Source organism: Chelonoidis abingdonii, chromosome 3 (assembly GCF_003597395.2).
Source record: "Chelonoidis abingdonii isolate Lonesome George chromosome 3, CheloAbing_2.0, whole genome shotgun sequence".
Lineage (NCBI taxonomy): Eukaryota > Metazoa > Chordata > Testudines > Testudinidae > Chelonoidis > Chelonoidis abingdonii.
In genome coordinates, this window is record NC_133771.1 from 123,204,796 (window position 1) to 123,225,768 (window position 20,973).

Below are 20,973 nucleotides of genomic sequence, written 5' to 3' on the forward strand. Positions count from 1 at the left end.
TTTCATTAGTTGTCCCCCGGAATTGCTTGGTGTTCTAGACCTGTGGATCCTCCCCTTAGGCTGGGGGGAGGTCCTTTAGAAGTGGGCGGGCTTCGCCCACCCGCCCCCTGGGATGCCAATAGGACCAGACTCCTGTATACCACTGGCCTGGGTCTGTCACACTTTACTATCTAATAAAGTAGCTCCCCCCACCCCCTTCAGTTTGTTGCTTAGCTGGCTAGCTTCCTAGGATCCAAAGTTTCTTGCAAAACATCCCCGCTCAACAAGATGTCTCCTCAATCAATGGATCCAGAGTGTCCCTCCTGGCTAGGTTAGATTCAGTAGTGCTCGAACTAAGGGTGCTGCTGCACCTTCTGGGGTTGGCATAGTAATAACAAATACCAAATCCATGGTTTCCATCAGCAGCACATCCACTATAAATATTGTTCCAGCACCCCTGTTTATATTGATAAATGCAGTGTTGTTGTGGCCATGTTACAACAACATATAGCATCCCCCACCCCGCCGCCCATTTTGTCCTCCCAGGGTGTTAAAGGGCCACTTCACCTTGAATGGTCCCTTAGAATATGTGCTAACTACTTATGTTAAACTATCTTTTCGATCTTATATTTAGCTGTGACACAGTCAGTACCTTTCTCAGACCTGAAGAGTTAGCTCAAGATCTTGTCTCTCTCATCAGCAGACATTGACCCAGTAGAAGATATGTCTGATTGGAGCTACTGTGAACAGGGTGCTGACTCAGGGTGTCATACCTAGCACTCTATCACACACTGGCTAACGAAGAAGGGGTGGTAACTCCAGCCTGCATGATTAGGTTGTCACTAAGTAATTCCCTGGGGACTCCTTCTTAACCTTAAGACCATAAGAGCACAAGCTTCAACAGTTACATTATTCCTTAAATGTTGCCCGTACACACATTATGCCATTATTATGAACACTGAAGTTGCAAACTTTCAATAGAGACTAACATGTTACCCTTTATGGATAAATTACTCTGTAAGCAATTTATTTGATGTAGCGAGTTTGTCAGGCACGAGGTCAGAGCTATTTGCAAAGAACCGGGGACCCTTTGCCAAGGAGCCTTTGTGTCACAGATCCCCTGTGGGGGTGGTAGATACCCTGAATGGTATATAGCACTGCTGTGCAGGGGCCACCTGCACATACCTGCAGAAGGAAATTCTGGGTGATGCTAATGCCAGTGGATCCATGACTACACACATACACCCCAATCACATGCTCCTGTGTAGGGCAAGGCATACCCTAATGAGATGTTGTAGCTCTGAGACTGAAGTACAGCTCTGTAATATAGGGACAGATTCCGCCTTACAGCCCTCTGGAATCCTTCAACACACCTGACTCCTTGGCATAGAGGAGGAGATTTCCCCCTCCTCCTGAGAAGAAGGCATAATGATGAAATCCATCAAACAGCACCTTTATTCAGTTTAGTTATTTCATGTTAATGTAAGCAGAGTCAGGAAGAGCATTACCGTGACATCTGATGGTGAATTGAGGGAGTGTGGAAAGAATTCCAAGAATTTCAAAGGGTGTGGAAAGATTTGCATTGGTAGCCATCTCACACTTACCATAAACCCACAGCAGCTTGGGATGGTGATTTTAACAGCTCTGGGATCCCCAATTTCTTTGTTATTGGGGCAGGAGAAAAAGAAGGTTTGTCACCCTGATTGTGTGAATGGGGAGCTGTGGGACTGCTTTGTGACAGAAATGACTCAACCTCAGTTGGGTGGTACTTGCTAAACTGGGACAGGGGTTCCAAAACCCTTGACATTGAGAGAGGTTGGGGACTGGTGGGGGCGTATGTGGTATGGGCCCCTTTTGAGCGGCCGCTTGCAACCCCACTTGCACAGCCCTCCTCTTCGCACTTAAGTAAGCCCTAATTTTGTTCCATTAGGAGTCTCTTCTAGAGATTGCTGAGCTTATTCAATTGCTTAGATAGACTCCTTTAGTGGAATCAAAATTAATAGTCCTCTACATCTGGTTTCACAGTGGAGAGAGGGAGGCTGTGCAAAGTGGTATTGCAGGCCTTCAGCAAGGCCCATTAACCACATTCCCCACAAGCCCACTCCCCAAGGGCCTCTCTTCAACTCGTAACCCCTTCCAGTAGCAGACCACCACTTGCCCACAACCATCCTCCCTCTACTAATGGCTAAATCTGCGAGTGCTTGTGTTAACTAGTGGGGAGAGTCTGAAGACCTATCGTTAGGTGGGGGGCAGGGCAGGGCAGTAGCAGTTGGAGCAGCCCATGAACAGGAAGCAGAGTGTAAGCAGTTTGCAGGGGCAGCTGGCCAGGAGCAGCGCAGCTTGGTGTGGTGGAGACTGGTCGTGGTGAAGGCTGCAACAGAACTTCATGGAGAGGCCAGAGCGTTGGCCCTGGCCACGTAAGGGTGCCCCTTAACACCCTGTGTGGACTCCCCCCCCCCCCCCAATTTCCACCCAGGCTTTGATTGGGGGTACTCTACAGATAACTCTTGAACTCTGGGGTGGCTTTGCCATGATCTTTTGGGTGTTTCTTGGACTCGGGTGTGCATTGGATCTAAGACCCTAGGGGAACAAGACATTGCCAACGTATGGCGAGGTGGGGTTTGTTTATGGTTTGGTTATAACCCTGTTCGTGTGAAGGTGTTTCTTCCATGGCGATGCCCGCATTGATTCCTTTCTTTATTAAAAAGATTTGTACACTCAGACTTCCGTGCTACGAGAGGGGAAGTAGCCTCCTAGAGGTGACCCAGGGGTATGTTGTAAGTGTCCAGCGTCACTGAGTGGGCTCAAGCCGGTATGCATTGTGTTACTGAAAACAGAAACCCCTGGATACTGAACCCGGCCCTTGTTGCTGCCAACTCAGAGGCAGAAGGTACTTAATTCTCTTCCATTGTTGTTTATGGTATCCTTTAGGTCTACACCCATTTGAATCAGAAAGGAGTTCCAGTTGACTTCAGTGGAGCAAGAATGGGCTCTTAATTATAACACAGTGATAATAGACAAAGTTGCCTATTGGATGCTATTTAAGAGGCGTGCACTCAATCAAAGTATAATGCAAACTAACAAACGATTAAAGCCAGTAAAGCAAGGAATATCGGAAAGTAACTGGCTTTACAATACTAGTATAGCTTAGCACTTGACTTGGTTGAAGCCTTCCAGTGCTGCACATAATATGAGAGGATATCTCAAAGACATAAATGGCAGTTTAGTTAGTTATTACTACCATTGAAAGTCAATGGGTGATAATAGGTAATTGACCCACTGCCATTGGTGTCTTTGAAAATCCCATCACAAATGCCCTAAATAACAGATCTAAGATTTCCCACATTAACTGAGGACTTCCTAAATTTCAGATATGTTAACTTTCCTTTAACTTTTTTGTTAGCTTAAACTTTTGGAACAAAGTAAAAATGTTTTAAATAGCAAGTCTATCTCTTATTATCCACTTTCTTATTATTCACTTTTCGAAAGTCTCTGACAACTTATCAAATCTGACGACTGAACGTGATTTCTTCCACTTGCTGGTGATGAAGCAAATATACACCACCTCTCACATATTAACTTTCCACATGTCTATGGTTCTGGAACAACATACATGAACCGAACGTATTTAATTTTTACTTCATATTCTCAGCCAACATCATAATTTCTGCCAGAAGGCTGGTAAATCTTACTTTTGCGTTATTTGGCGGATTATCATTATTACAACTTTTGCCTATTCAATCTCTAGCATTTTATTTTTTATAGTTCTATGATTCTTACCCTGAAGCCAATTTCAATAACTACTCTGAAGTTTGCTATTTACATTTCGATTCAATGTTAATGGGTTCATCCCTAGCATGAAAGTGTATGATGATTTAATAGGAGATTGTAAATACTATCTACTTCAGAGGAAAGCTTCGCAGTTGCGAAAAATACAGCGGAGCCAAACGCAGTTTAACCCTGCTTGTACAAGCCAGAGGAACCTGCCTTCTGCCTCACTAAATGCCCCATATTATATCTAGAGTACCCAAATAATGGATTTTTTGGTTACTGCGAGTTCTGAAAAATTGCAAGCGGGGCTTTGGGGGGAAGGGTGGGGAGGAGAGATTTGTCTCTAGGGAGAGTCCCCTACACGGCTATAGATTCACTCATTTGCTTTGGCGCCTAATGTCTACAAAGTACTTTATACAACATGGAACAGCTCCACATGAGAGAATTGGAACCACCCCAGCCCTGCCTCCCTGTAGCCTGGTGTTCGCGACAGTAACTCTAGAGAGAAGAAACCATGTTTGGGGCCTGCTCTTAATTTTATTTATGTCTACACAGTGGAACAGGTTCAAAGGAGGACTATGCCCCAGATATCCCATAGACTGTAGTTAGGACACTCTCCTCCTAAGGAGATTAAAGCCCAACCCACATGCAACATTCTACGTGGCTATTTTAGAGCGAGTTTGTGATCTAGGCTGGAAGGTTCATTCCCGGTAGGACGATGATAGACGACTCTTAAAGGCTGCTGGAGGGCCGGGGGCTAGCCGAACAGTAATTTAAGAAGCACATGGGTTATCCTCTCTTTTTTTTGGAGCATGAGCTTTCGTGGGTGAATACCCACTTTGTCAGACGCATGTAGTGGAAATTTCCAGGGGCAGGTATATATATGCTAGCAAGCCAGCTAGATAACGAGGTTAGTTCATTCAGGGAGGATGAGGCCCTGTTCTAGCAGTTGAAGTGTGAAAACCAAGGGAGGAGAAACTGGTTCTGTATTGGCAAGCCATTCACAGTCTTTGTTTAGTCCTGAGCTGAGAGTGAAGCAGTTTGCAGGGGCAGCTGGAGGAGCAGCGCAGCCGGTGTGGTGGAGCTGGTCGCGGTGAAGGCTGTAACAGAACTTCATGGAGAGGCAGAGCAGTTGGCCCTGGCCCATGTAAGGTGCCCCTTAACACCCTGTGTAGACTCCACCCTCCCAATTTCCACCCAGGCTCGGGGGAGTGGGGGTAAAACTCTACAGATAAACTCTTGAACTCTGGGGTGGCACTGACCAGACTTTTGGGTTCTTGGACTTTGGGGGATTGGACTTAAGACCCTAAGGGGAAAAGGACATTGCCAAACATACTGGGAGGTGGGTTTTTGTTTATGGTTTGTGTTATAACCCTGTTTGTGGTGTTTCTCCATGGGATGCCGCATTGATTCCTTTCTTTATTAAAAAGATTTTGTTACACTCAGACTCCGTGCTTGCGAGAGGGGAAGTATTGCCTCCTAGAGGTGCCCAGGGGGGTATGCTATGTAAGTGTCCCAGGTCACTGAGTGGGGGCTCAAGCCGGTTATGCATTGTGTTACTGAAACAGAACCCCTGGATACTGAACCCGGCCCTTGTTGCTGCCAACTCAGAGGGGCAGAAGGGTTACATTAAGTCTCTTCCAATTGTTGTTATGGTCTATTCCTTTAAGGTCTACACCCATTTGAATCAGAAAGGAGTTCTGCAGTTGACTTCAGTGAGAGCAAGAATGGGCTCTTAATTATAACAACAGTGATAATCAAGACAAGTTGCCTATTGGGATGCCCCATTTAAGAGGCTTGCACTTCAATCAAAGTATAATGCAAACATAACAAACGATTAAGCAGTAAAGACAAGGAATATCGGAGTATAATGGCTATTACAAATACAGTATAGCTTAGCACTTGACTTGGTTGAAGCTTCCAGTGCTGCCATAATATGAGAGGATAATCTCAAAGACATAAATGGCAGTTAGTTAGTTATTTAACTACCATTGAAAGTCAATGGGGATAATAGGAATTGACCTCACTGCCATTGGTGTCTTTGAAAATCCCATCACAAATGCTAAATAACAGGATATAATTCCCACACTTAACTGAGGACTCCTAAATTTCAGATATGTTAAAAATTTCCTTTAACTTTTTTGTTAGCTTAAACTTTTGGACAAAGTAAAAATGTTTTAAATAGCCAAGTCCATCTCTTATTATTCCACTTTCTTATTATTCACTTTCGAAAGATCCTCTGACACTTATCAAATCTGACAGACTGAACAGTGATTTCTCCCAATCTTGCTGGTGAAGCAAATATACACCACCTCTCACATATTACTTTCCACATGTCTGATGGTTCTGGAAACAACTCAAATGAACAGAACTATTTAATTTTTATTCATATCTCAGCCAACATCATAAATTTCTGCCAAGAAAGGCTGGTAAAATCTTACTTTTGCGTTATCTGGAGCGGATATTCATTATTACAACTTTTGCCTTATTAATTCTAGCAGTTTATTTTTTTTATAAGTTTCTATGATTTACCCTGAAAGCAATTTCAATAACTACTCTGAACGTTTGCTATTTACATTTGATTCTGTTAATGGGTTACATCCCTAGCATGAAAAGTGTATGATGATTTAATAGCGAGATTGTAAATACTATCTACTTCAGAAGGAAAGCTTCAGCAGTTGGAAAAATACAGCTGGAGCCAAATGCAGCAGTAACACTGCTTAGTACAAGCAGAGGAAACCTGCCTTCTGCTCACTAAATTGGCCCCATAATATATCTAGAGCTAAACAAATAATGGATTTTTTGGTTCACTAGCAGTTCTGAAAAATTGCAGCGGGGCGGGGGGAAGGGGGGGAGGAGATTTGATCTCCTAGGAGAGTCCCCTAACACCAGGCTATAGATTCACTCATTTTTGCTTTGGCCTAATGTCTACACAAGTACTTTATACAACATGGAACAGCTTCCACATGAGAGATTGAGAACCACCCAGCCCTGCTACCCTGTAGCCTGGTGGTTAGGACAGTAACTCTAAGAGAGAAGAAACCCATGTTTGAGGCCATGCTCTAATTATTTATTTATGTATACACAGTGGAACAGGTTCAACAGGAGAGACTACTGCCCCAGAATATCCCATAGACCTGTAGTTAGGACACTCTCCTCCAATACAGGAGATTAAAGCCCAAACTGCAACATCTACGTGGCTATTTTTAGAGCGAGTTTGTAGATCTAAGGCTGGAAGGTTCACTCCCCAGGACAGTGTAGACAGACTCTTAAAGGCTGGAGGGCCTGGGGCTAGCCGAACAGATTAATTTAAGAAGCACACATGGGTTGGATCCGATGATTCCACTATAAGAGCAGTAGGAAGCTGCAGTGGAGGGGGAGGTTGTTTTGAGACAGAGTGCAAGTGCATGAGCTTCTGAGACTATCAGGGAGATGGCCTCGCAGTCAGTTTTGGGATAGAGATCCCTGAGGACAGAGCTGAAGGTCCAGTGGAGCAATGGGCTGCTCTAAGAATGAGAGACCCATCCCTGCAGGAACTAGGAATTATCTCAAACCTCCCCATTGTCCATTCCAAGGGCAAAGCAGATTTTTTTTTTTGGCCTTCTTTAGTAAAAGCTCATAACACATTTAAAGAACATTATATAAACAAAGGAACCCCACCCGCACCCACACACAATGTTCCCCTAGGAAGAGAAGTAGAGAGAGAACCATGTGTGATAGATGCTATTTACATTGCTTAATGCATCTGTGGAGGACACTCAGATATCATAGAATCATAAAAATCAGGGTTGGAAGGGACCTTAGGAGGTCATCTAGTCCAACCCCCTGCTCAAAGCAGGACCAATCCCCAACTAAATCATCCCAGCCAGGACTTTGTCAAACCTGACCTTAAAAACCAGCTCCCTAGGTAACCCATTCCAGTGCTTCACCCCCCTCCTAGTGAAAAAGTTTTTCTTAATATCCAACCTAAACCTCCCCCATGGCAACTTGAGACCCTTACTCCTTGTTCTGTCATCTGGTACCACTGAGAACAGTCTAGATCCATCATCTTTGGAACCCCCTTTCTGGTAGTTGAAAGCAGCTATCAAATCCCCCCTCATTCTTCTCTTCTGCAGACTAAACAATCCCACTTCCCTCAGCCTTTCTTCATAAGTCATGTGTTCCAGCCCCCTGATCATTTTTGTTGCCCTCTGCAGGACTTTTTCCAACTTTTCCACATCTTTCTTGTAGTGTGGGGCCCAAAACTGGGCACACTACTTCAGATGAGGCCTCACCAATGCAGAATAGAGGGGAATGATCACGTCCCTCAATCTGTGGCAATGCTCCTACTAATGAAGCCCAAATGCCGTTAAGCCTTCTTGGCAACAAGGGCACACTGTTCGACTCATATCCAGCCTCTCGTCCACTGTAATCCCTAGGTCCTTTCTGCAGAACTGCTGCCTAGCCATTCAGTCCTAGTCTGTAGCAGTGCATGGGATTCTTCTGTCCTAAGTACAGGACTCTGCACTTGTCCTTGTGAACCTCATCAGATTCTTTTGGCCCAATCCTCTAATTTGTCTAAGACTTTGTGTATCCTATCTCTACTCTCCAGGTGTATCTACCACTCCTCCCCATTTAGTGTCATCTGCAAACTTGCTGAGGGTGCCAGTCCACGCCATGCTCCAGATCTATAATGAAGATATTAACAAAACAGGCCTCAGGACGCGACCTTGGAGCCTCGTTTGATACTGGCTGCCAACTAGACATTGGAGTCTTGATCTCTACCCGTTGGCCTATGGTCTAGCCAGCTTATCTAGCACCTTATAGCCCATTCAATCCAGCCCATACTTCTTTAAACTTTGCCAAGCAGAATACTGAGGGAGACCATTAGCAAAAGCTTTACTAAAGAATAGATAACAAAGTCCCTGCTTCCTAATCCACAGACTAGGTTACCTCTCATAGAAGGCAATTAGTTAGTCAGAACATGAACTTGCCCTGGTGACTCCATGCTGACTGTTCCTTGATCACTTTCCTCTCTCTCTACAAGTGCTTTGAATTGAATCCTTGAGGACTGTCCATTGATTTTCCAAGGGACTGTATGTGAGGCTGACTGCCTGTAGTTCCCTGGAATCCTTCTTCTTCCCTTTTTTAAAGATGGCCATATTATATAGCCCTTATTTTCAGTCATCTGGACCTCCCTTGCTGCATGAGTTTTTCAAAAGATAATGGCCAATGGCTCTGGCAATCAATCCAGCCAACTCCTTAGCACCCTTGGATGCAGAGTCCTGCCCCAGGACTTGTCTCATCAGCTTTTTAAATGTCCTGAACCACTTCTTTCTCCACAGCGTCACCTTCTTCCCATGCTGTTTTGCTGTCCAGGTCCGCCAATCTGGGAGCTGACACTTGTTTTGAAGACAGAGGCAAAAATAGCATTGAAGCTACATTACTTTTTCCACTCCTCTGTCACTAGGTTGCCTCCTCAATCAGTAAGGGGCCCCAACTTCCTTGATTTCTTCTTTTTGCTAACACACCTGAAGAAACCCTTCTTGTTACTCTTATCATCCTTGCTAGCTGCAACTCAAGTGTGAGTGGCCTTCCTGATTTCACTCCTGCATGCCTGAGCAATATTTTTATACTCCTCCCTGGTCATTTGTCCAATCTTCCACTTCTTGTAGCTTCTTTTTTTTGTGTTAAGATCAGCAAGGTTTCACTGTTAAGCCAAGCTGGTCGCTGCCTATTTACTTTTCTTTCTCACATCAGGATGGTTTGTCCTGCAACTTCAATAAGGATTCTTTAAAAAAAGCAGCTCTCCTGGACTCCTTTCCCCCTCGTGTTATTCTCCTAGGGGATCCTGCCCATCAGTTCCCTGAGAGTCAAAGTCTGCTTTTCTGAAGTCCAGGGTCTGTATTCTGCTGCTCTCCTTGTTTCCTTGTGTCAGGATCCTGAATTCACCCATTGCATGGTCACTGCCTCCAAGGTTCCCATCCACTTTTGCTTCCCCTACTAATTCTTCCCTGTTTGTGAGCAGTAGGTCAAAAAGAGCTCTGCCTGTAGTTGGTTCCTCCAGCACTTGCACCAGAAATTGTCCCTTACACTTTCCAAAAACTTCCTGGATTGCCTGTGCACTGCTGTATTGCTCTCCCAGCAGATATTGGGGCGATTAAAGATCCCATGAGAACCAGAGACTGAGATCTAGTAACTTATGTTAGTTGCTGGAAGATTCATCGACCTCATCCCCCTGGTCTGGTGGTCTATAGCAGACTCCCACCACAACATCACCCTTGTTGCTCACACTTCTAAACTTAATCCAGAGACTCTCATACTGGAGCTCTGAGCAGACATACTGCTCTCTTACATACAATGTAACTCCCCCACCTTTTCTGCCCTGCCTGTCCTTCCTGAACAGTTTATATCCATCCATGACAGTACTCCAATCATGTAAGTTATTACATCAAGTCTCTGTTATTCCAATCACATCATAATTCCTTGACCATGCCAGGACTTCCCATTCTCCCTGCTCGTTTCCCAGGCTTCTTGTATTTGTGCATAGGCACTTAAGATAACTCGCTGATCGTCCTGCTTTCTCAGCATGGGGCAGGAGTCCTCCACTCTTGCGCTCTCCTGCTCGTGCTTCCTCCCGGTATCCCACTTCCCCACTTACCTCAGGGCTTTGGTCTCCTTCCCGTGGTGAATCTAGTTTAAAGCCCTCCTCACTAGGTTAGTCAGACTGCTTGCAAAGATGCTCTTCCCTCTCTTCGTTAGGTGGAGCCCGTCTCTGCCTAGCACTCCTCCTTCTTGGAACACCATCCCACGGTCAAAGAATCCAAAGCTTTCTCTCCAACACTACCTGTGTAATCATTCGTTGATTTCCACAATTTGACGGTCTCTACCCAGGCCTTTTCCTTCCACAGGGAGGATGGATGAGAACATCACTTGCACCTCAAACTCCTTTATCCTTCTTCCCAGAATCACATAATCTGCAGTGATGCACTCAAGGTCATTTTCGACAGTCTCATTGGTGCCTATGTGGAGAAGCAGGAAGGGGTAGCGATCCGAGGGCTTGATGAGTGTCTGCAGTCTCTCAGTCACATCGTGAATCCTAGCTTCTGGCAAGCAGCACACTTCTCAGTTTTCCCAGTCGGGACAGCAGATAGATGACTCAGTCCCCCTGAGGAAGGAGTCCCCAACCACCTGCCTTCTTCTGTTGGGAGCGGTGATCATGGAACCCCCATCCCTAGGACAGTGCATCTCATGCCTTCCAATCGATCGGTGGAGTCTTCTTTTGCTCCTTTCCCTCAGATGTATCATCTAGTCCACTCTCCGCATTAGAAGCTGTGGAGAAAACATGAAAATGGTTGCTCACCTATATCTGCATTGCTGGTACATGGACACTCCTCTCTCCTTCTGGAGAAGATGGGTGCAGTATAAGAACCTGAAAATAATAGTATTTTATCAATTTTAAGAGAACATTTTAAAACATGAACAGTGGAATTTGGTTTTAGTAATGACTCCTTATAATGATCAATTGACTATATGGAACTAAAATAACTGTCCAGAAATGAAGGCAGTTTTCCAGGTATAGAACTGTATACTGATGTGATTACCAGTTTTGTGATATAATGTTTTGGCATCTGGAGACTTTTTTGCATCCATAGAACATTGCAAACTCATGTTTAGGTTGCTGTCCATCACCATCTTAAGTCATCAGTATTGCAGCTTTCCGTGTTTCTTCTTCCCCTTGAACATGTCCTTCAAATTATTTTCTTTCAGATTTAATATCTTGCAATTTTCCAGATTGAATCTGTTGTTTTTTTTAAAGAATTTCCTGCTAAAGTTTCTAATCTCTCTAGATCCCTGGGTATTTATTCATCACCTCATCAGTCCTCCTAATTTAATAGCCTCTGAATTGTCTAATCATGCTTTACTCCCCCATTTTTAGATGATTTGTGATGATATTAAATAAGACCTGTTCTACCTCCAATCCCTGAAGTACTGCATGATAATGATGCTTGGCTTTTGTGAGGTACTTTTCATCAGTGGATCTCAAAGCACTTTATATAGGAAGGTAAGTATTAGCACCATTTTACAGAGGAGGAAATGGAAGCACAGGGAGTGACTCGAGAAACGTCACACCACAGTTCAGTAATAGAGCTGTAATTTGAACCCAACTCAAAGTCCCAGTCTAAAGCCACTTCCACTGGACCTCAACTTGGCAAAAAGACATTTTGTCCACAATCTTAGCTAATTTTCTGGCTTAATTATAGTATTTTCATAAGCCAGCTGGAGTTAGTTTTCAAGAGATACAGTATCAACAACGTATCTTGATATATCACATCATTTGTATTCCCCTTCTGGAGAGTCGCAAGGAAGTTGTTGCCATCCTTCCATCCTCCCCCGAAGTCAAATCCTGTCCCTGCTGGACCGCTCTATTTCAGAGGTGTCTTTGGGCTCCTCAGCCAGTCTTCCTTCCTTCCTGGCTATTGCTCAGCCAGCAGGAACCTGTTAGGGCACCATGGAAGTACAGTCTCTGACAACACCATCCCAGTGCTCTAGCTGCTAAATATTGTAGTTTGAGAGGCTGAATGAAGGATGTGAAAGAAGGAGGGATGGAGGCAGCCCTCACACAACCTCCCTGAGGTATCAGGGATTCCTCCTCAATATGTGTGTAACCCTTCTGCCCCTCTGAGTTGGCAGCAACAAGGGCCGGGTTAGTATCCAGGGGTTCCATTTCAGTAACACAATGCATAACCAGCTCGAGCCCCCACCCAGTGACCTGGGACATTTACATACCACAGCCCCCTGGGTGCCTCTAGGAGGCAATACTTCCCCTCTCGCAAGCACGGAGTCTGAGTGTAACAAAATCTTTTTAATAAAGGAAGGAATCATGCGGCATCCCATTGGAGAAACACCACAAACAGGGTTATAACACAAACCATAAACAAAACCCCACTCCCAGTACGTTTGGCAATGTCCTTTTCCCCTTAGGGTCTTAAGTCCAATCACCCCAAAGTCCAACAACCCAAAAGTTTCTCGTCAATGCCACCCCAGAATTCAAGAGTTTATCAGTAGAGGTCCCTCCCCCAGCCTGAGTGAAAGGGGCACCTTACGTGGTCCGGGCCAACTGTCCTGCCTCCGTGGTTCTGCTTCCGCCTTCTCCACGAACTGCTTCGCTTTACAGCTGCTCCACCTGCTCCTCCAGCCGTCCTCACAAACTGCTCCGCTCCACCAGCTGCTCTGCCACCAGCTGCCCCGTGAGCTGCTCCAGTTGTCCCTGCAAACTGCTCAGTCTCACTTGCTCTGTGGGCCGCTCCACCCATCCCACAGCTACTCCGCTCTGCCAGCCGTTCTGTTCCACCAGCCATCCCACAAACTGCTCCATTCTGCCAGCTGCTCTGTTCCGCATATATAGCTTCAGGCTCCCCCACTAGTTAGCACAGTACTCAGTGCTCTCAGCTCAGTAATTCAGCTCTTTGTGATCTCAGCTGCATAGTAGGGGAGCCCCAGTGCTAGTGCACCATTAGCCCAAAGTGAGTTCAGCTCAGTAACCTGTATCTAGATTCTTAGGGGAATAAAAAAATCAACTCTGACATTCCACAGTGGGAGGAGGGGGGGTGGAACTGGTGCTTCTGGCTCCACAAGGAGACTGCACCACCAGACACAGATACCTGTCCCCAACCTCACTCAATTCACTGGGTTTTGGAACCCATGTCCCTTGTCTAGCAAGTACCACCCAACTGAGGTTGAGTCATTTCTGTCACAAAGCAATCCCACAGCTCGGCAGCCTGGGATGGGGTAGGCGTGCCTATGCAAATACACTCTCTGAAATTCTTTCCACCAGATGTCAGGGTAGAGCTCATCCTGACTCTGTTTACATGTGTTTGGGTCTACAGCCATGAAGCTAGGCTGAGCTGCACAACTCTGGGCAGACTCCACCATGGAGCAATCCAAGTGATTCTGATTCATTACAGAACAGTCTGTCAGAATCCATGCAACTATTAATTGCTGCTATGAAGCAGTTATTTAATCTAGCTACTGATTTATAAAAAAGGTATGTCTGCCACATCTGCATGAACAAGAAATAGCTTTATCCACTCCCTCTGCTACTGCTTTCAGCTGCAGAAACACTTCCAAGCAGGGGAGACCAGCCTAAGAGGCACTTCTAATAGCCCAACCTCTGCCTTTTCTCTCCTCTCTCATAAACTCCCAAAAGCTGCCACTCCCTCTGTTGAGTCTCTCCTTAAGGAATCTGAGAGTCCAAATAAAGATTATCTACTGATCCACAGACTAATGACTCACACCAACACTTTCAGAGTGGTGTCTGATTTTCGGAGGGACTGATCACCTCCAGCAACTTTTGGAGCAGTGGGTGCTAAAAATGTCTGAAAAGAAGCAGTAATAGTGGTCGAGAGCCCCGACTTGAAGCAGAACACCACCCGGAGATGGGATTTGGACAGTGGTCCTGTAAGACTTTGTAACCCGAGAATGGGTTCGCTAAATGGGCAGCCAAGTTACCTGAAGAAAGACTATCATCAAGCCAGCAATGAACAGCAAGGGGGTACCTGGTGCAGTGAGAGCTTCCCCTTACAGTGGCCCTCAGAATATTTAAAAAAAGAGCTACTCTTGCATTTGAAACATCTCCTCTGTGATCCACAATACTCCCTGACTGCACCCTGAAGCAGCATTATCTTCAACCAGACTTTACAACGTGCCTGATTATTAATTCTGGGACATTGTTTCAGCCAGAAAAAAAATGTGGAAAGTTGCATTTGTTTGAACCAAGAGTGACCTCTTGTGGCTAGTGGTGACTGAGTAGCCTCACCTGAGACCGAACTAGTTTCTGGACACAGTTTTCAGCAGCTAATCTCATCTAAGAAGCTAAACTCATTTAAAAGGCCGTGAGTGCGGTGTCTCCACTTGTGCATGGCACATCTCTACAAAAATCTACTATTTCTTATTACTAGTTATTCCATAAATTGCACTTATCCCTTTGTGTCAGTACTGAACTACTCCCTCAGCATGGTATTGGCAGCATTGTGGCTGCTGCTGGCAGTGGTGTACTGCAGGTAGGACAAAATTCATGGTTTGTTATTAAAGCTCTTCTGGTGTTTTTCTCTAAGAGTAAGAGGGTTAGTTCCATTCTTCTGGCCAAATTTCAATGTGGGTAATTACATTCTGCATTCCTAAAAGTCTCACTATAGCTTTATTTGGATAGACTATTAGCTTCTCATCATAAAACTGTTGTGTAATGTTCATTTGCATTGTTAAATGGCTTCCATTATACACCTCTGAGATTGTTGTGTGTTTTTGGTAGGTGAAGTTAATCATATAATACATACACACACCACATACATGGAGGTGACATCTATGATCAGTTGCAGGGCCAATTTATTTATCATACACTGACCTATCTCTAGCACTTCACCTTTGTAGGACTTATTCTAATATCCCAAATCCACAGGCATCTTTAAACAGTTACACAGTTTAAGATCTTAGCAAGACATCCTGGTCTGGCAGGAGGTTTTAATTCAGCTGTAGAACAATAACAGATCAGAATGGAGCCACTACTTTAGAAAACAGATTTTTGTGCCACTTCAAGCTGACTGTGACTAATCTTTCAGACACTTTCTAGGGGTTGGCTAGGCATTTGTGCCTGTTAAATCATTACTTGCTACAGAAATTATAGGACCATGTACTTTCCAGGAGCTGGAGTCTAAGTAGTGAGGCCCATCTTTCCATTGCCCCTCAGAGACAATCAAGTTTCTTCCTTGGACTGCTGGACCATCAAGCTCTGTCAGTCCCATTAATATTATGAGAGAATTTTCACTTCCTTTTATGTTTTAATTAACAAAAACTCTGGAGGGAACAAAGCTAACACAAAACCCCTTATAGACAAGATTTGGAAAGAGCATGGGCTCTATATGCTTTTTTCCTGCTGTCAAAACCTAGACAAGTAGTTCCCATGTGTATAAGTGTAACACGGGAGTGGAGGATTATCTGTCACAATTCAAACACGATTCTTTGATAATGGTAATAGTGTTTCAGTGTTAGAAGTGATATACTTACATAATTAGCTGCAAGTGCTATTTTTGTGTGTGCAAAATCTTAATTATTTTCCTTTAAATTACCTAGTAAATTTTTGGCAAATGGGGGCATAGAAGGAAGTTATTAAATGTTTACAACTGCTCCATCATGTACTGTGAGCATCTGTCTCATAGCATGAGTCACCCACAAAGTCTTGAGCCATCAAGTAATTAAGGGGTTTTTTTAACATGGGGTTGAGGAGAGGAAGTAATAGTATCTGCCACTATGCTCAGATATATAGTTGTAGAAATGTATCATAACTGCTATATAAACAAATTATTAGCAAATCAGATTAAGAAACTAATCATTTCTCCTTAGCATTTTACTTGCCCCTGTATTTTAGTCATCCACTCTAGAACTACACCTATCACCCCCACCACACACGAACATTCACAGATTTTCAAAACCAAAACAACATCAGCAATCAAAGTAAAGCAGAACATTTCTAGTGGACACTGAATCCTTTTTATTAGATGGCTGCACAGTGGCCTATTTGAAATAAGGTGGTTTTAGTTCAATTCTGACCAGAGACGTGTCTATATCACATAGTCAGCCCCACAACAAATACTCTTGGTTGTAGTCTTACAAGGGACAAGGGTTGAGTGGGAATGGAAACAAAGACACCTTCTCACCAAGGCTCCATCTTCACTAGGAGAAGAGGTGTGTTCTTAATTTCAGCTGGATTTTTACCTGAAATTAGCTAACTTGAGTTAATACCCATCCGTCCCCTCCTCCTCCCAGTGAAGACAAGAGTCAACAGAAGCAAGCTATTCAAGTCCAGAACATAAGGTTTATCAAAAGGACAACGTGGAGGAGCTTGCACAGACATTACCCCATTATCCATACCCAACATTTCCATAGGAAGAATAGAGATCTAGGGAGCTCCACGGTTTTGGTCCAGTTCCTATCACATGCACTAAAGAAAGAAGAGTCACAAAAGATTAAGCAAATCATCCCAGAAAATAAAAAAACATGAGCTATACAAATCAGATTGCCCATAACATCCCTTAACCACAGTACAAAAACAAGTGATGGTTCTGCCACAGACCTACTAAATGGTGAGCAGAACTTCAGGGGGGCGGAGAGGCAGCTATCAGATCACAGTCAAAAGCTGCTGTAGTCCCTTTGCCCATCTTAAGTTCTGCTCACCATTTAGAAGGTCTGTGGCAGAACCATCACTTGTTTTCGTACTGTGATTAAAGGATCTTATGGGGCAATCTGATTTGTATAGCTCATGTTTTTTTATTTTCTGGGATGATTTGCTTAGTTAGCCAGGTGGAGTATCCCTTCCTAGGAACTGTTTCACTACATTGTGGATTTTAAAGGATATTTTAATCACCTGATTTGGATAACTCACAGTGCTTTGTAATGATTAACAGCTTTAATAATTCTGACTCAGTTATCAATTCTGACTCAGTTATACTTGGATGTGACACATGATCGGGGCTTCCCATGTGCTACTGTGATATTAACACCCATTATGGAACTCTTTTAAACATTTCTGGACTCCACTGCAGAAAGCATTGATAATACTTTACGATTACTACGAGTTCTTCTGGATGTCAGTGTTTTTTCAGCTGTCAGGTTTCCAAATAAACTGTGACTAAACAGAAGTGCTGCCAGGGAACCTGCCAAGAGAACTAGTTCCAGAGCTTCTGATACTTTTACCCCTTAAGTGAAAAGAGATAGTTACATTTTTAGGTGAGGAAATACCAAAGAATTTCAAGAGTTTTTATGCCTGAGTCTTGGCAATGTGTCTAATCCCCACTATCAGGAAAGACATAACAAGTCCCTATGCTGAGGATGTAGCCCTCTTGAATTTAAACTGTTATCCTGTGTATTGTCTTTACCTAAATTTAGTTGTATCCTCATTGAAGCAGGTCGTTCTCTACCGTGTATAAAATAAAGCCACCACAGAAGACTTAATGCACATTATAAATACAGTACACCCTCACTATAATGCCCTTCATAACAACAAACTTTCAGATATAATGAATGCAGTCCCTGGATGCCACCTCAAGCCCTGCAGCAGGCCTCTTTTGCTATAACAAACCCCTGACTATAATAAACAAATGGCTTGGATCCCAAGGGGTTCATTATAGTAAGGGCATACTGTAAGTCATAACGACCAGAAGCACCCCAGTGCAACTAAAATGGGGCACACAAACGAACATTCTCAGAATGAATGTTAGGGTTTTTTGGTTGGGTTTTTTTCGGTTTGGGTTTGTTTGTTTGGTTTTTTTGTTTTTGTTTTTTGCAATCTCATAAGCAATCCATAATTATTCCAAAGTGCTTCAAGACTTAAACAGGTTTGCACTGCAGTAAGCAACTAGGAAGAAAGCACTATCTCAATACATTTCTGTTGTGCATAGATTCTAGGAAAGGCAAAAAGGTTATGCCAGACCTGGAATTCTTTGGTGGTTGGTACAATTGCCTCCAGTGCTAGCATGAAGACTTGTTACAAGAATGTTAGTCCATTTAAATTAAGATACTCTTTATCTTTTTTTGGTGGGGGGGAGGAGTGGTCACTCAGTTGACTGGATTCATAAACCCCTTTATCCTACATCAAATTAAAATTTGGGGAAAGGTGACTCAACAGCTTAAGTGTGGGATTCCTCTCCCCTCCCATGATTAACAGAGAGGTATTGCCTGAATATAACAATCCATAGTTGTCATGCACATGCTGGAAAGCATAGGCTACTCACAAATACTGGATGGCTCTTTTCCTCTACTAGACTCAATCCACTTTCATATTGCTTAGGCACCATTTTAATCAATAATTACAGATAAAGCAGAGCCATAAATAAGACCTCTGTGGTGATCCCCCTCACTTAGCTTGATACAATACATATGCCTAGGGTCTGGGCAGATGTCTCAACTCTGTCTCTAACTGTGTTACTTCACAATGTTAAATGTATAAAACTCAATCATATACTAGCCTGGGAGAAAGATTCACAGAAAACTCTGGAGAAGTCAATTTATTTGGAACTTAACCAGACATATTTCAATCTCGATTGGAAATCTTGAGACACAACATAAATTTTTATACAGCTTATTTGGTTCTCACACCTCAAAAATTAAATAAAATGATTCATGATATATCTAATGCCTGATGGCAAAACGATGGTAAGCTGGGAAGAACAGATTTCTGGTAAATTTGTTTCTAGTGCCCTAGAGGCAGGTCCTTCCAGGGATCAGTTAAGTATAGTATGAAGCAGAAGAGCAGGTTTCAGTGACAGAGGAGAGATGGTTTCCAATTCTGTCTCAAGAGAAAATCAGCTTGCTGGGTTCACCCTACTTTCCATTTCTGTACATGATAAAGATATCGCAGATTTAGGCATAGCTGATAAACACCGCTCAAGGGATCCCTAGAACTGCAGATAGTAGGATTGGTCAGCAAAGGCACTGCCCACAAATGGAGCATATTTATTGTTAACCAGGCATTGCAAATAATCCTCTGAAAATTTTACCAGCAAACAATTCATGATATTCAAGAGACTGGAATTACATAATGCAACTGAATATATGCTTGGTAGGCCATATGGTACTGTTTTTGGACCCTTACTGGGAAATGTATGTAACTAACCAACGTAGCATATAGTGCAAATTTTGCAATCAAATATCCAGTTCAGAATTTGATCTATGTTGATTAATTGCATAAGTCATCCAGTCAAGCCACAGAAACAGAACAATGTGAATTATGGCATGCAACTGGCCAACCCAAGAAGATTGCTAATTTTGCGATTTCATGTTAAATTATAAAAATTGAAGTTTGCTTTCAGCAACTGCTCAAGTTAAAGATTTGCTTTTTGTAGGTATTTCCACAAATAAAGCTCAAACACTTGAATGTTCACAGGAAGTCAACAGCATCAAATCAAACTTTACTTGTAACAGGAATTAATGATTGAAAAATTATTTTCCATCTGAAGTGGAGAACCTTGCACAACATATGCCTACTCAAGCCTGTTCAGTGAGCCCTGCACTTTCAGGAGTCTTAAATTAACCTAAAATATTACAACACAAAGGAAGTTTCTGAAGGCTGTAGAGACCCTACGTGTCAAACTTAAAGACATACAGAGTTAACTATGGGTTGTGGACTCCATGCTACTCTCAGGCTAGAGTAGAACACTCACTTTGATGTCAATGAGAGGGGTGCAGACAGACCAAAGTTGGAATATGGCCTATATGTAGTAACTAAACTTTTCATTCTCAGCAGCCTTTATTAGGTCATGTTGACCATCACTCAGTGTGAAAATATGCATCAACTATTTTTGCCCTTTGTTTCTCTTCTTTTCACTCACCTTCCTCTATTTCTCTTTTCCCTGCCTGTCTTTATTTCAACCCCCTCCTTTCTTCCCTCTGCATTTCCTTCCCACCAGCAACTCCCACTTTTACTGTCAAGGGCTTCACTTCTTCCCTGTTTCCTATCCCATCTGATAACAGCATCAGTGTTTAGTTAATGATAAACACATAAGTGTTATTAGGCTTTAGAGTTAACACAATAGTGAAATTAACAAGGTGGGGGGAGGGTAAATTTTCTCCAGAGCCATCTTTCAGACTCTTTGCAGACTCAGGAAGGCATCAATTACCCTCATCTCACATTTAAAAGGTCAGCATCATAACCAGGAGGGTTGGAAATATGCTTATTTTTTTAAAAAAAGTATGTATGTAAGTTTTCAGTCCCAGTGCACCATGTGGCTCACAAAGATTTTAAGTTCCAGTCCACAGGCTGAGTGTTTGAGACCTCTCCTCCGGGCAGCTGGCTGTAATTCTGACATTCTTGCTATGTTTTTAGAGAGCACAGTAATTTTTGTGCACTCCAATTAAGTTTCTTCTCTTGGCAACTGGTCATCGTCAGCTCCCATTTCTGATCAGCAGGAGACATAATATAAGCTGGGATATATAGCACTAGCTATGGAAAACATTATAAGCCTGATGGAGAACGTATCTGTAAAGTATATCTTCTGCACCTGGACTCCATCTATTGTTTGCAGAAAGGATCACTCCTGCCAAGAAGCCAGACACTCTGACCTTGTTTGAACCTGTCTGGTGACTGCAGATATGGATCTGTGTGAAATGAGGAGCCAAGAAGGGGTGGCGAACAGACTGTTGATCCTGTGAGACTCACTACAATATATGAGAGTTTATGTTCACAAAGCATTT